At 42.0% G+C, this 13,321-nt stretch overlaps 1 protein-coding gene across 4 annotated transcripts in view; it reads right to left on the bottom strand.

The window, feature by feature from the left end:
• uba1 (ubiquitin-like modifier activating enzyme 1) overlaps positions 1 to 13,321 on the bottom strand; it is a 381,394-nt gene that overhangs the window by 32,477 nt on the left and 335,596 nt on the right. The window lies entirely within an intron of this gene.

Genomic DNA, 13,321 nt, shown 5'->3' with positions numbered 1-13,321 from the left:
GAACTGAACTCAATTCATTCTATCCAACAATAAATAATTGAGCCTTAAGAGTGACAGACTCCAAAATGATTTGTGTTTTACTTCTAAGAATAAAATTCCCAAACTTCTGTTTGAAGGGACTTCATGCCGAAGCATTGTGAATGCCTTTCTGTTTTGAGGACCCATTATCTGGAGCAATAAATAACAGGGCTCCCATTAAAGTGACAAATTGCTTCAGGGATAGAAATACTTGGATATCATCTCAGAAGGGCCAAACAGCTTCTGTCATGTAACGGACTCCTTTTTAAACAGCTCATTAGCTCTGCAGGCACAAGGCTAGTGTCTCATCATTACTGAAATGCAAGAACAACTTGCCTTTACAGAGCACCTTTAACATCAAAGATATCTCAAAGTGCTTAACAGATGGGACAAGGAAAGGAAGGATAAAGCCCTGAAGGAACAGATAAAGTTAGTGGATCAAAAGCTTGAACATGATTATGAGGCTTGCAAGGATTTCTTTAATTGTTTTTTTCTGCACTGATTTTGTATCACACAGCAAAAAACAGAATTTCTAACATAGATTCACTGAAGCTGACAGCACAGATAAAAACCACCGAGTTCATCGTATCCATAATATTTTATCCTGTGTCACCACCTTACAAGTTTTGGCTCCCAAAATGCTCATCAAGGAGAGTCCTACTTTCATTGTTGCTTCTGGCAGCAAGCTCCAGAGACTGACCTGGTATCCGGCACCTATGGAGATTGGTAGATCCTGGATAAGTGAATTTTCCGGTTGCTTGAGATTGCACATTGCGTGATTGGTGAACTAACGGCAAGGTGTGTCAAATTAAACTTCCTATTTTGTTAACCACAGTTCTTTTTCTGTCGGCTTCTTGAATTCCGGATAACGGAGGATTTTACTGTCATTCTTTTTTCTCAGTTCCCCTCCAATTCCACTTTATGAAAGCAGCTCACCATGTCTGCACCAACTGACAAGTATCTATCCAGAATAACAGACGGCATGGTTATTTTAGCAGTTAGCGCAATGCTGTTACAGCGCCAGCAACCCAGGATTCCAATCCGGTGCTGACTGTAAGGAGTTTGTATGCTCTCCCCTTGACATTCATGGGTTCCTCCAAGTGCTCCTGTTTGCTCTTGGATGACGTTCGTTTGTTAATTGGTCACATATGTGTATTTGGATGGCACAGGCTCATGGGCCAGAAGGGTCGGTTACGGTGCTGTCTCTCTAAATTATAAACAAAATCCTATTTTATTCTCCCCATATTCCACTTAACTCCTCCTGGATTCTGCACCCATCAGCAATTTGCAGAGGACAATTAACCCACAAACACAGTCCAATGTGTAAGGGAATTGGATCTCCTGGAGCAAACTCTGCACGGATATTGCCAGAGTTTGGGATTGAACTTGGTTAATGTGAGGATTGTGCCACCCTATTTTACCAATAAATTTAAGCAACCAGCAGCCTCAAGCAAATGGCAAAAAAAGAACCGGCCCCCCAACCTGCGGACGTGCTGCGAAAAAAGCGAGAAATTGACCTGCATCCGACACCGATTGGATCTGGGCTGATGACATCACTGATGATGTCACTTCATGCCCATGTGACAGAAGCAGTGATGTATATAAGCCCAATATGCAAGCCTGGAGATGTCAGTCTTGGACAAGAGGCCCCAGTGCATATACCAACTTGACAACGTGTGCAGCGATTCCACAATGTGTACACCAACGTCTAAAGTAGCTCAGTATAGAATACTTTGCTACATATAAATAAATAGATAAATAAGAAGAAAATGTTCTCTGAAGTAACATATAAACCTTTGGTGAAGATGGGAGCAAATATTCAGCCAGTAGAGTGGTTTCGTCGAATAAAGTTGTGTTTGAATAAAACGATGTTGCCAGGATGAAAAGCTGGTTGATGCCACTCACCGTTGGGGTGACTCCCTTAAAGGTTCTCCTTATCCCTGCTTAGTAAGAGTTGCCCCAGTCAGATAGTTTATCTGTAAACTCGGGGGGGGGGGGGGGGTGGAAAGGGGGGGGGGGTTAATTATCTACATTGTTATTGTTCATCTTTTGGGCGGCTCCATGGAGGGGAAGGAACCTGCAGATGCAGCGACAGTTAAATGCTTTCAAAGAATGTGACTTAAAATAAAGTAAAATGCATTAATGTTTATATATTCATGCAAGTGAAGTTTGTTCAGTGTATGTACAGTATTAGTATTTTTGTCTTTTAAACTGTTTATTCTAAATGCAGATATATTAATTAGGCATTGTAAGAGTAAGTCTCAAGCAACCAGAAAATACACTTATCTGGCATCTACCAATCCCCATAGTGCCGGATATCAGGGGTTTTACTGCATAGGAACTTAACCTCCCATCCACTGTACTGTATGTGGTAGGAAAGAAGCCTTGAAATTAATTGTACAAACTGTTCTCATAATGAACTGCTTTTAAAAAATAATTTCTAACAACTCAAGAGTCCATTCAGCCCACCAGGCCTAAGTTGAGTCTTGGATCATGCTTGTTGGTTCTATTCCCACATTTATTTCCCTGTAACGTATTGGCATCATCCCTACCCTGACGTTTCTACCCATCATCCACGTAAGGGCAGTTTACAATCACCAAAAGATGCAAGGAAACTAGAGCAGCTGAAAGCAAGTCACAAGGCCATGGGGAGAATATGCGAAGCCACTGGCTACTTTTCAATATAATCACTGTCTAATATTGGAGGTTTGTGCATAGCAGGGTCCAATAAAGTGCAATGCAAGATAATATATTTATTGGTCCTGGTCAAGGATTAAATGTTGATCAGGGACACTTGGGAAATTACTCCTTTTGCTGAAATGCAGACCTGGCACATTCTTATCTGCAAGAACAGATGGGACTTCAGCTAAATAACTCTCCAAAAAGACAGCTTGTCTTAATGGAAGTTCATTTAAATCTCCAAGTGTCACAGAGACTGCACAAGTCGAACAGCATTTTATGGTGGCAACAGTTTGAGAAAAAGGGTCCTGACCCGAAATGTTGACTGACCATTTCTACCCATGGATGCTCTCTAACCCTGGGTCCCTCCTGCAATTCCTTGTCTGCTCAAGATTCCAGCATCTGCAGTCTCCGCGTTCTTTATAGGTTTGAGAAGTCCTTCAACAACTCCTTCAGCTCCTCTGTAACAATAGCAGAGTCCTGGATATACTGTATTCAGCAACCTTCTGTTTATTTCCAAGGAAACAATAAAGGTAAAGGTTCCATTATTGTCACGTAACACTACATTTAGAATGTAACATACATGACTTTTGTCTACCGTAAGGCAGACAGAGAGTCTCCACTTTGTCCAGCGCCCCTCACAGAAATCTACAACACCTGGTGTTCCTTTGCGGTCTCCCCTCCAAGTACTGACCAGTCCTGGGCCTGCTTCGCTTCCGAGATCAGACAATCTCAGGCGTTTTCAGGCTATTCGGTTCTGCAAGCAGCTGGAGGGAATCATAAAGTCAGGCAGCGTCTGCAGATAACTGATCAGTCAACATTTTGGGTTGGGACTCTTTATTGAGACACTTTTCTCAGCAGCATCTACAGTTCTGTTGTATAGAACTTTACAGCACAGTACAGGCCCTTCAACCCACAATGTTGTAAACTTATGACCTATGTAAACTTACTCCACAACAGTGTAACCCTTCCCTGCCTCACACCCACAACCCTCTTTTCTTACATCCATATGTGCCTAAGAAATTTTTGAATGTCCTATACAAGGTGCACCTCAACTTACGATGGGGTTGCATTCCAGCAACCCCATTGTAAGTTGAAAAAGAATACCGTTCTGTAATGGGAATATTTGGGAGATAAATTGGTAACATTAGAGTAGGTTACATAGGTTAAAACAGATCTTATTTGAAATTTTGAAGATTTCATATTCAGCGAATTTACAGAAATTATGGAGAATGCTGTGCACATTTCACAAGTAGGTGCTAATTGTAATTAAAGCCACAAGCAGGAGACACTCTGGCTGTGCTCTTTGCAAGGGTTTTGACAATGCACAGAAAGGTCACACCTGGGTTTTTGTTTACCTAAAGACAACAGCTTGACCAAGAAGACGAACTCCTATTGTTTGCTGGAGAAGGTCGGGTTTTGCAAGTCAGAGAGTCACATGGGCTTTCTGGCAGTTAGAGAGGTTGAGAGAGAGAGAGAGAGAGAGAGAGAGAGAGAGAGAGAGAGAGAGAGAGAGAGAGAGAGCAGAACAGGGCAAGCCAAGAAGCTTGTTCGAAATGAAACAGAAAACTCCAGAGTGGCGGATGGCTGGAAATGCTCTCTGTCTGATGTTTCTCTTGGAATAACTGGAACAGAAAGCAAATCTGTGAAAGGCTGAAAGAAAAAGGTTATCATCTGGAGAACCCTGATGGGACAAGTTTCATCAGCAAGTCATTGAGGTGACTAATGGTGGTACCTCAGTTGTGGAAATCCTGGAACAACAAATCTCTCTCTGCAAACCCTACCTTCCTGAGCAGTAAACATTTACCTTTTGAGCACCAAAGCCTGGTGAACTTTATACATGTTAAATTCTGTGCACAGTATAAGAATTGCCTGCAACCAGAGAACTTGGAAGAATGAGAAGTGAGATTGAATTGTAAACCAAAGAACTTTTCTTAAATTTACACACATATTACATATACATGCACTTAGAATTAGAAGGGGGGTTAAGTTGGGTTTAGTTAAGTTAATAGAGATAAGTTAAAGTTTGATTCTGTTTTCATGTTTAAAGATAATTAAAAAATAATTTTTGTTTAAGTAACTACTTGTCTTGGTGAATGCTGGGTTTTGGGGCCCTTTGGGCTCGTAACAGTACCTACCACTTTTTATAATTAAATTTTTATTACTTTTATTCCCCACTGAAAAAAACCATTAAAGTACACAGCTGAAAGCACCATGGCATGAAGAATATTTGAATCATTGAACTAGAATTAATTGCTGGATGGTAAGGATGACAGAGTCATCAATTTCACTTGTTTGCACAATTGCTACCGAAACTGCGCGCGCGGTTGAGCCAGTACTGCGAGGTAGTTTCCCATATGATACTCTCGCACGATACTGCCATCACTCAGCATCGTGAGAGAATAGGAGACCGCATATTGCAAGTGTGGGAATAGATCGGAATTCAAAATTGAAAGTACGAATTCGAACCAATGTAATTTTGAAAAATCATGAGTTGGACCATCGTAAGAGCACCTGTAGTACAATATTGTACTGTATTTTGCAATTGTATTTGGTTTTACTGATGATTTATCCTCACTGAACTGCACAATACATTATCTCATAGCAACCCACTTCTAGGTACGAATTATATGACAATTACAATTCCCAATTTACAATACAATTAGTTGGCACTGGAGTATCAAAATAAAACTGCATGGCTACAGTACTTTCATAATTGGTACTGCATGATGACCCAGACATTGTAATTAGCATCACACCTCAAGACATCTAATTGCCAGCAAGAACCTGCTCCATTTCCTTGTCAAGATATAACATCTCTCACTGCATAAATTGACTGTGATATAGCTGAAAGTCTGGAAGCAGCTTTAGATACAACAGATGTAACAAATGATTTCCTGCCCTGTGGTTCAAAACAGACGATCACAGTATTCTTATCTGTACAAAATAAGGCCCACAGTGGAAAACTGGTCTGTGAAATTTTCTTTTAGAACTTATTCTGCCCTATGTAGATTTCCATTACTGCCCGTCTATACTACCTGAAAAGTTTGAATGTTTAGACCTGTGGTTCTCAATCTTTTTCTTTCCACTCACATCCCACCTTAAGTAATCCCTATACCATAGGTGGTCTGTGATTAGTCAGGGATTGCTTAAGGTGTTGTGTGGGTGGAAATAAAAAGGTTGAAAAACCACTGTTTTAATCGTACCTCATTGACTCATTATGTGCACGGTTTCACAACTCCAAAGGAAATGGGCCAATGACAATTTTTCTCCAGCAAAATATTTCAGTAACAATTGGGACTAGAGCAGTGATTCTCAACCTTCCCTTCCCACTCACATCCCACCTTAAGCCATCTCTGTGATTAGTAAGGTGGGATGTCAGTGGGAAGGGAAGGTTAAGAATCACTGCTCTAGACCCATTTGTTACTGAAATATTTTGTTTTCTTTTTAAAAACTTTATTTAATTTTAAAATTACATAAAAATAATAACAAAATAAACTGAAACAATATAAACCCACCCCCCTCAGCAAGCCCCACAAGGGGAGCAAAAAAGAATATATCAATTAATTACACACATAAACTGTGTAATATTGCAAACATAACAAAAAATTAAGATATTTCTAAACCTATATATTCCAAATAAGGAGACCACATCTGAACAAAAAAGGAATAATTATCATGCAAATTATATGTTATTTTTTTCCCATATAAATACAAGATCTCAATTCATTATGCCAGCGAACTATATTCACGTCTACTGTGACGGCGCACAGCCTAATAGTGAACCGGCCCCGCTTGTATCGCCATGTGGCGGGGCAGCCATTAGGTGATGGCATCATCAAGGGTTTCTTCTTGACTCCAGCATCTCTTCCAGCGTGCACCCTGGGCAGCGATTATGACATCACAACGCACCAGGTGACTGAGATCATGCTGCCTTAAAGGGCCACGCTGAATTTGAATAAAAACAGTCGTTAACGACAATGGTGTGGTGGCAGTGATTTATTTCAGTTCCTCAGAGTGTCACATTGGTGACTTCGACGGGTCCAGACAACCTTCTGGACCCAATCAACGATGGACACGGGGGAGGTTAACATGGTAGCCCTCAAACTTCCCCCTTTCTGGCCACGTCGCCCATGGACGTGGATCAGCCAAGTGGAGGCACAATTCCACCTTTGCAACATCACGGCTGATACCACCAAGTTTTACCATGTCGTGGGCACCCTCAATCAGGACACGGCAGCAAGGGTCGACGATATCATCCATCGGCCACCAGCGTCCGAAAAGTACACAGCCTTCAAGAATCTGCTCCTGGGGAAGTTTGGCCTCTCACCCCAGCAGCATGTGTCCAGACTCTTACATCTAGATGGGTTGAGGGACCGCAGCCCCTCAGCCCTCATGGACGAGATGCTGGCCCTGGCACAGGATCACGAGCCATGCTTCTTCTTCAGATAGATCTTTCAAGAACAGATGCCAGAGGACATTTGGCTCCATCTGTCTGAAGAGGAATTCTCCGACCGCTACAAGGCAGTAACCCAGGTGGATGCCCTCTGGCGAGCTAAGCAGGAGAATGAGGCAGCACTTAGCCAGGTCTCCAAGCTGCACCCCGTCGTCAGTTGAAATGGTCTACGGCGTACCACTCTCCCTGCCAGGGGAATTCTTCGGCCCGCAAGCGGAGGCCACGCACAGCGAAGGTGACCGGCTCACTGACCTCCGTAGACGCAACCTGACCCCACCACCCCTGTCGCACCACGGCATCCAACCATCCCATCGGCTCAAAGAACTCATTGTGGCACAATTCATCTTTGTCAGAAGGGGACCACAGAGAGCACCGCTGCAGCGGCCTTATGAGGGGCTGTACAAGGTTCTCCATCGGTCGGGCGGAACTTTTACTTTGGACGTGGGGGGCAGGGAGGAATTGTTTACCATGGACTGCTCGAAAGCTGCCCACCTCAACGTGCCCAAACGGTGGGGCCGGCTGCCCAAGCGACAGGACGCATAGCTGGTTCGGTGGGGGGCGGGGGGGGGGGGGTGTTGTGTGGTGGCGCACAGCCTAATGGCAAACCGTCCCGCTTGTATAGCCAAGTGGCAGGGCAGCCATTAGAAGATGGCGTTGTCAGGGGTTTTTTCTTGACTCCAGCATCTCTTCCAATGCGTGGCCTGGGCAGCGATTATGACGTCACAACGCACCAGGTGAATGAGCTCATGCTGCCCTTAAAGGGGCATGTTGAATTTGAAAATAAATTTACTTCAGCTCCTCAGAGCACCACACTACATTATTTTTCCAAATAATCGCAATACATTTCCAAGCTACTGCCAATGCTAGAGGAACAAAAGCTATCTGAAACTTGTTCAACCCCAAACCAGTCAGGGTTACAGTATAACCCAACAAGAAAATTTCTAGATCTAATGGCAGTTTAATCCTAAATAATTTTTCAAAAAATATTCTAATTTTTCCTAAAAAGGTTGAATATTATCACAAAGCCAAACTGCGTGTAAAAATGTTCCAGTATATAATCCACATCTAAAACATAAATCTGAATTACTAAATCCATATCTTTTCAATTTCTCAGGAGTCAAATACAATTGATGTAAGAAATTATAATTAACTAAACTATATCTTACATTAAGTAATTTAGTCACCCCATCTTGACACATAATCTCCCAATCCTCCTGAGGTATATCATAAGATAAATCTTCCCATTTATTTCTAGATTTATTTAAATCTGGTTTATTCATACTATCTTGCAACAAAGCGTACATATCAGAAATAAAACCTTTTTTTAAGTGTTTGCAAAATCAAAAACTCAACCTTTGTTAATTCAGTTAACTTCATATCTCTTCCAAAATTATTTCTTACCAAAGCTCACACTTCGTAATACACAAATAAAGAATTAAATGGTATTCCAAATGTTTCCCTAAATCGATTAAAAGAAACTGTCCTTCTTCAAAACAATCCTCAATCACCTTTATACCTTCAGAGTCCCAAATCTTTAAATACATATTATTCATTGAAAAAGGAATAACCCTATTTTGATATAATGGAGTTAAAGATGATATCTTAGCCCTCGAACCTATAATAGAATTCCTTTTATTCCAAATCCCTAGCAAATGTTTTAAAACAGGCATATTATATCCCTGTAATAAACAAGAACTCCACTTAAATATAAATTGATGGACCTGAAACTCAGAAATACAAGCTAACTCCACTTTGGCCCAACTAGGAGGTTGAAATATTTTGTATGAGAAAAATTGTCATTGGCCCATTTCTTTTGGAGTTCTGAAACCGTGCACATAATGAGTCAATTGGGTACAATTAAGACAGTGGTTTTCATCCTTTTTCTTTCCACCCACATCCCACTTTAAGCAATCCCTTACTAATCACAGAGCACCTATGGGATAGGAAATACTTAAAGTGGTTTGTGAGTGGAAAGAAAAAGGTTGAGAACCACTGGTTTAGACCAACCTTTTTCTTTCCACTCACATCCCACCCTAAGTAATCCCTATGCCATACATAGATGCTCTGTTTGAAAACCACTGGTTTCAACCATCAATGATGCATTCAGCAAATAACTTATTTGGAAAGACTGTGTAAGAGTGACCATGGGGAGTAATCAAGGTGTTCAGCCTTAATGCATGTAATCTGGCTCTGTAGAATAAAATGATGAGCTAACAGGGAAAGATGAGGAGAGGGATGGGAGAAAAGAGCCTCGCAATATCAAGTATCCTCCATTTGTGTAGCAGTACTCTTGCAAAATGCAAAAAGTGTAGGAAATATTGTAAAATGTAGGGGCAGAAAAGGTGGCATAGGTGTGATGATGTTCACCTAACAAGGGGGCTGAGATGTGCAAGAGGGTGGTGAATGTCTGGAATTCTCCAGCCCTTCGAGTTGTCATTGGTGGGGGGGGGGGGAGACCTTTCAAGAGAACAAATATAGAGGATGCACTGACGCCTGGAGCAGATCAGCCATGATCATTCTGAACGGTGGGGCAGCTTTGTGGGGTCAAGAGGTCTACTCCTATTGCATTATATTCAAGGGCATGGACAAAATTTCAGCACGAGATCATCTTGAGATAGGGGGAGAGTTGAGTATTGTCATGGACAAATGGGCAGGATGTAAAGCTGCTGTTTAAATCTCGGTTGCTGATCATACATCAGGTAGATTTAACCATACTAACGCAGACATGGTTGGCCTTCCCCATTCTACCCTAGGTAACCATCTCCTACTGATTCTGATTTATTCATCCTCTCATATTTTCTGATCAACATTGGTTCCTCTATTTTAACATCCCTCTCCATCCCTCCGGATATTGTGCTACCCCCAACTTTGCAATCATCTTCATACATAACGACAATCCCAACCTCTTGTTCATCTCCACCCCCACCCCACTGTCAGCTGCTCATGTCCTAAGATCTGGAATTCCCTCCTAAAACTTCGCTGACTTTCTGCCTCACTTTAAGACCCTCCTTCACCGTATTTTGGTCACATGCCCCATTACGTGGCTAAACATCACTTTTCTCCCCCCCCCCCCCCCCCCCCCCCCCCCCCCCCCCCCCCTTTCCAGATGCCTTTGGCACATTCGCACAGTGATATCAATGGAAACTGTGGCTGTGCAATGTAATCTTACACTTGGATGAGGTACACAAATGAAGTGATGGCTCCCACGGCACACACCCAGTAACGTGAGGGAGAAAGGAGATGAAAAGGTAGCAGGGAAGAAAGAAGTTAACCACTTATTCCGAGGAGGGGCAGATATCTGGGCTAGTGGCTCAGAAGAGCAAAAGCAAACAGTATTGGCACTGATTATTTCTTTGAATTTTAGCAAAGTTGTGCTCAAAGGGGGCCTGTCTTTTGCTGTGACTCTCACAAGAGATGAAACGTGGCAGCATAACCAACGGACGATTACAGAAGTTATAATAACTTGATATATTTCATGTTATGTTTCTTGTATTTGTTTTGTTCAGCTCATGCAGCTGTGGGGACGATGTCCAAAGCAGTCAGTGTTTTAGACTTATAGACATTGTAACCCTTAAAACACCAGTCATTATATTTATTATGCTAACCATACCGAGCTCCCTGTCAGCGGTGAGAGGCTGTTTTATACGAGGGGTAAGGACAACACGGTGGTTTAGAACACAGAAGCTTTTAGGATGAAATCAAGCGGCTGGCCTGAAAGCACAAGTTTATCTGAAAACCATGAACCTGCCAAGGCCACAATATCTTTGGTAATAAATTTGAATTTTATTGCTCCTGTTATCGGAAGAGGCCAACACAAATCTGTACTCATGACATGAGCCTGAATTTTCTTGTGAGGGCCCCACCATCTGCACTCACTGCTTGCCTTTCCAGTTGTCCAGAGCCAATGTTCCCTGTTCCTGGAAGATGCATCTTGCTAGCTTGCAGTTGGACTGTGACAGCCTGAGCTATCACCTCAATCTGAACCAGTGACAACAAATTAATTGCAACTTGAATCCAAAGACGGAAATTATCTAGATCTGCCTTGGCTCCGAATCATTCTGTCTAACCTCCAACAGGGTGAAATATAATCAGGTTCTGTAGGTTGTCAGAATAAGCCCTGCCCATTAACACGACAAGCAGCTCCAGATAGATGGCAAAACATCATCTCAGGCGGCATGGTTAGCGTAGTGGTTAACACACCACCGAATGGGACTGGGGTTCGAATCTCGCGCTGTCTGTAAAGAGTTTGTACATTCTCCCTGTGTCTGTGTGGGTTTTCCTCCCGGGGGCTTCTGTTTTCTCCCACTGTTAATTGGCTGAAATTGGGCAGCAAGAGCTCGTGGACCAAAATGCCCTGTTACTATGCTGTATGTCTAATATTTCTGAATGTACATGATGTTCAGAAACATTTCAAAACTATTACAAATGAAAGAATCAATGAACATTATTGATAAAGTAAAGAATTAATTCAAACATTTAATAATAAAGAAACTGAAAGCACCCTCCAAAAGCATGGGGCTGGTAGTTTAATTGGGTGCAAACGGGCTCCTCCAGCAGATTGATTTTTGTGTCAGATTCCAGCAGCTTGCATCTCTCATTTTCACCAACCAGGATATAGCAGCCGGTTTGACTGGGGGCATAACCAGCTCCCTTAACATTCATTGCCTTCATCATGGTAGAACCAGAGAACATTACAGCAAAGAAAACAGGCCCCTTTGGCTCTTCTAGTCTTTGCCAAACTATTTTTCTGCCTTGAGCCACAGTCCATAGCCCTCCAAACCTCTCCCATCCATGCATCTGTTCAAACTTTTCCTCAATGTTAAAATTGAGCCCTCATTCACCACTTCAGCTGGCAGCTCATTCCACACTCCCACCACTCTCTGTGTGAAGATGTTCCCCCTAATGTTCTCCTTAAATTCTCTCCATTCACCCTTAAACCTCCGGTTAAAACTTGGTTTACTCTGTCTAGACCTATCATAATGTTATATACCTCTATCAAATCACCCCTCATTATTTATGCTCCAGGGAATTAAATCCTAACCTGTTTAACCTTTCTCTGTAACTCAGTTCTTCAAGTCCCAGCAACATCCTAATAAATTTTCTCTGCACTCTTTCAATCTTATTGACATCTTTCCTGTAGTTACGTGACCAAAATGGCACACAATACTCCAAATTTGGCCTCACTGAAGTCTTATACAACTTCACCATAACATCCTTTACTTAATACTTTGATCTATGAAGGCCAATGAGTCAAAAGTTCTCTTTACACTTTCAGGGAATTATATATCTGTACTTCCAGATCCCTCTGTTCTATCACACTCCTCTGTTCCCTACCATTTACAATGTATGCCCTTTCTTGGTTTGTCCTTCCAAAATGCAACACTTCACAATTGTCTGCATTAAATTCCATCTGCATTTTTCAGCCAATTTTTCCAGCTGGTCCAGATCCCACTGCAAACTTTGAAAGCCTTCCTCGCTCTCCACAACACCTCCAATCTTAGTGTCATCTGCAAACTGGATGATCCAATTTACCACATGATCATCTAGATCATTGATTTAGATGATCTTTGATGCACACTGATCCTTGATGTGCTCCAGTAGTCATAGGCCTCTAAACAGAGAAGGAATCATCCACTACCACTCTCACCCATAAAGCCAATGTCGAATCAAATTTACAACCTCACCATGAATACCGAGTGACTGAACCTTCCTGACTAACCTCCCATGTGGAACTTTGTCAAAGACTTTACTATAGACCATGTAAACAACATCCATGGCCTTTCCTTCATCTCCTTTCCTGGTAACCTCTTAAAACAACTCTATAAGATTGGTTAAACACAACCTACCACGCATAAAGCCATGTTGACTATTCCTAATCAGTCCCCGGCTATCTAAATTTTTGTATATGCGATGTCTTAAAACACCTTCCAATAACTTATCTACTACTGATGTCAGGTTTGCTGGCCTTTAATTTCCTGGGTTATATTTAGAGTCTTTTTTTAAACAACAGATCAATATAAACTATCTTCCAATCCTCAGGCACCTTGCCTGTGGCTAAGGACATTGCAAATATATCTGCCAGGGCCATTGGAAGAAATACCTTGTCAGGCTCTGGGGAATTATCCACCATTATTCACTTTAAGACAGCAAGAACCTCCTCCTCCTTAA

The sequence above is a fragment of the Narcine bancroftii genome, chromosome 5, assembly GCF_036971445.1.
Source record: "Narcine bancroftii isolate sNarBan1 chromosome 5, sNarBan1.hap1, whole genome shotgun sequence".
NCBI classification, from domain to species: Eukaryota; Metazoa; Chordata; class Chondrichthyes; order Torpediniformes; family Narcinidae; genus Narcine; species Narcine bancroftii.
The sequence above is the reverse complement of the archived record's forward strand: the minus strand, read 5'-3'. Positions and strand labels throughout refer to the sequence as shown.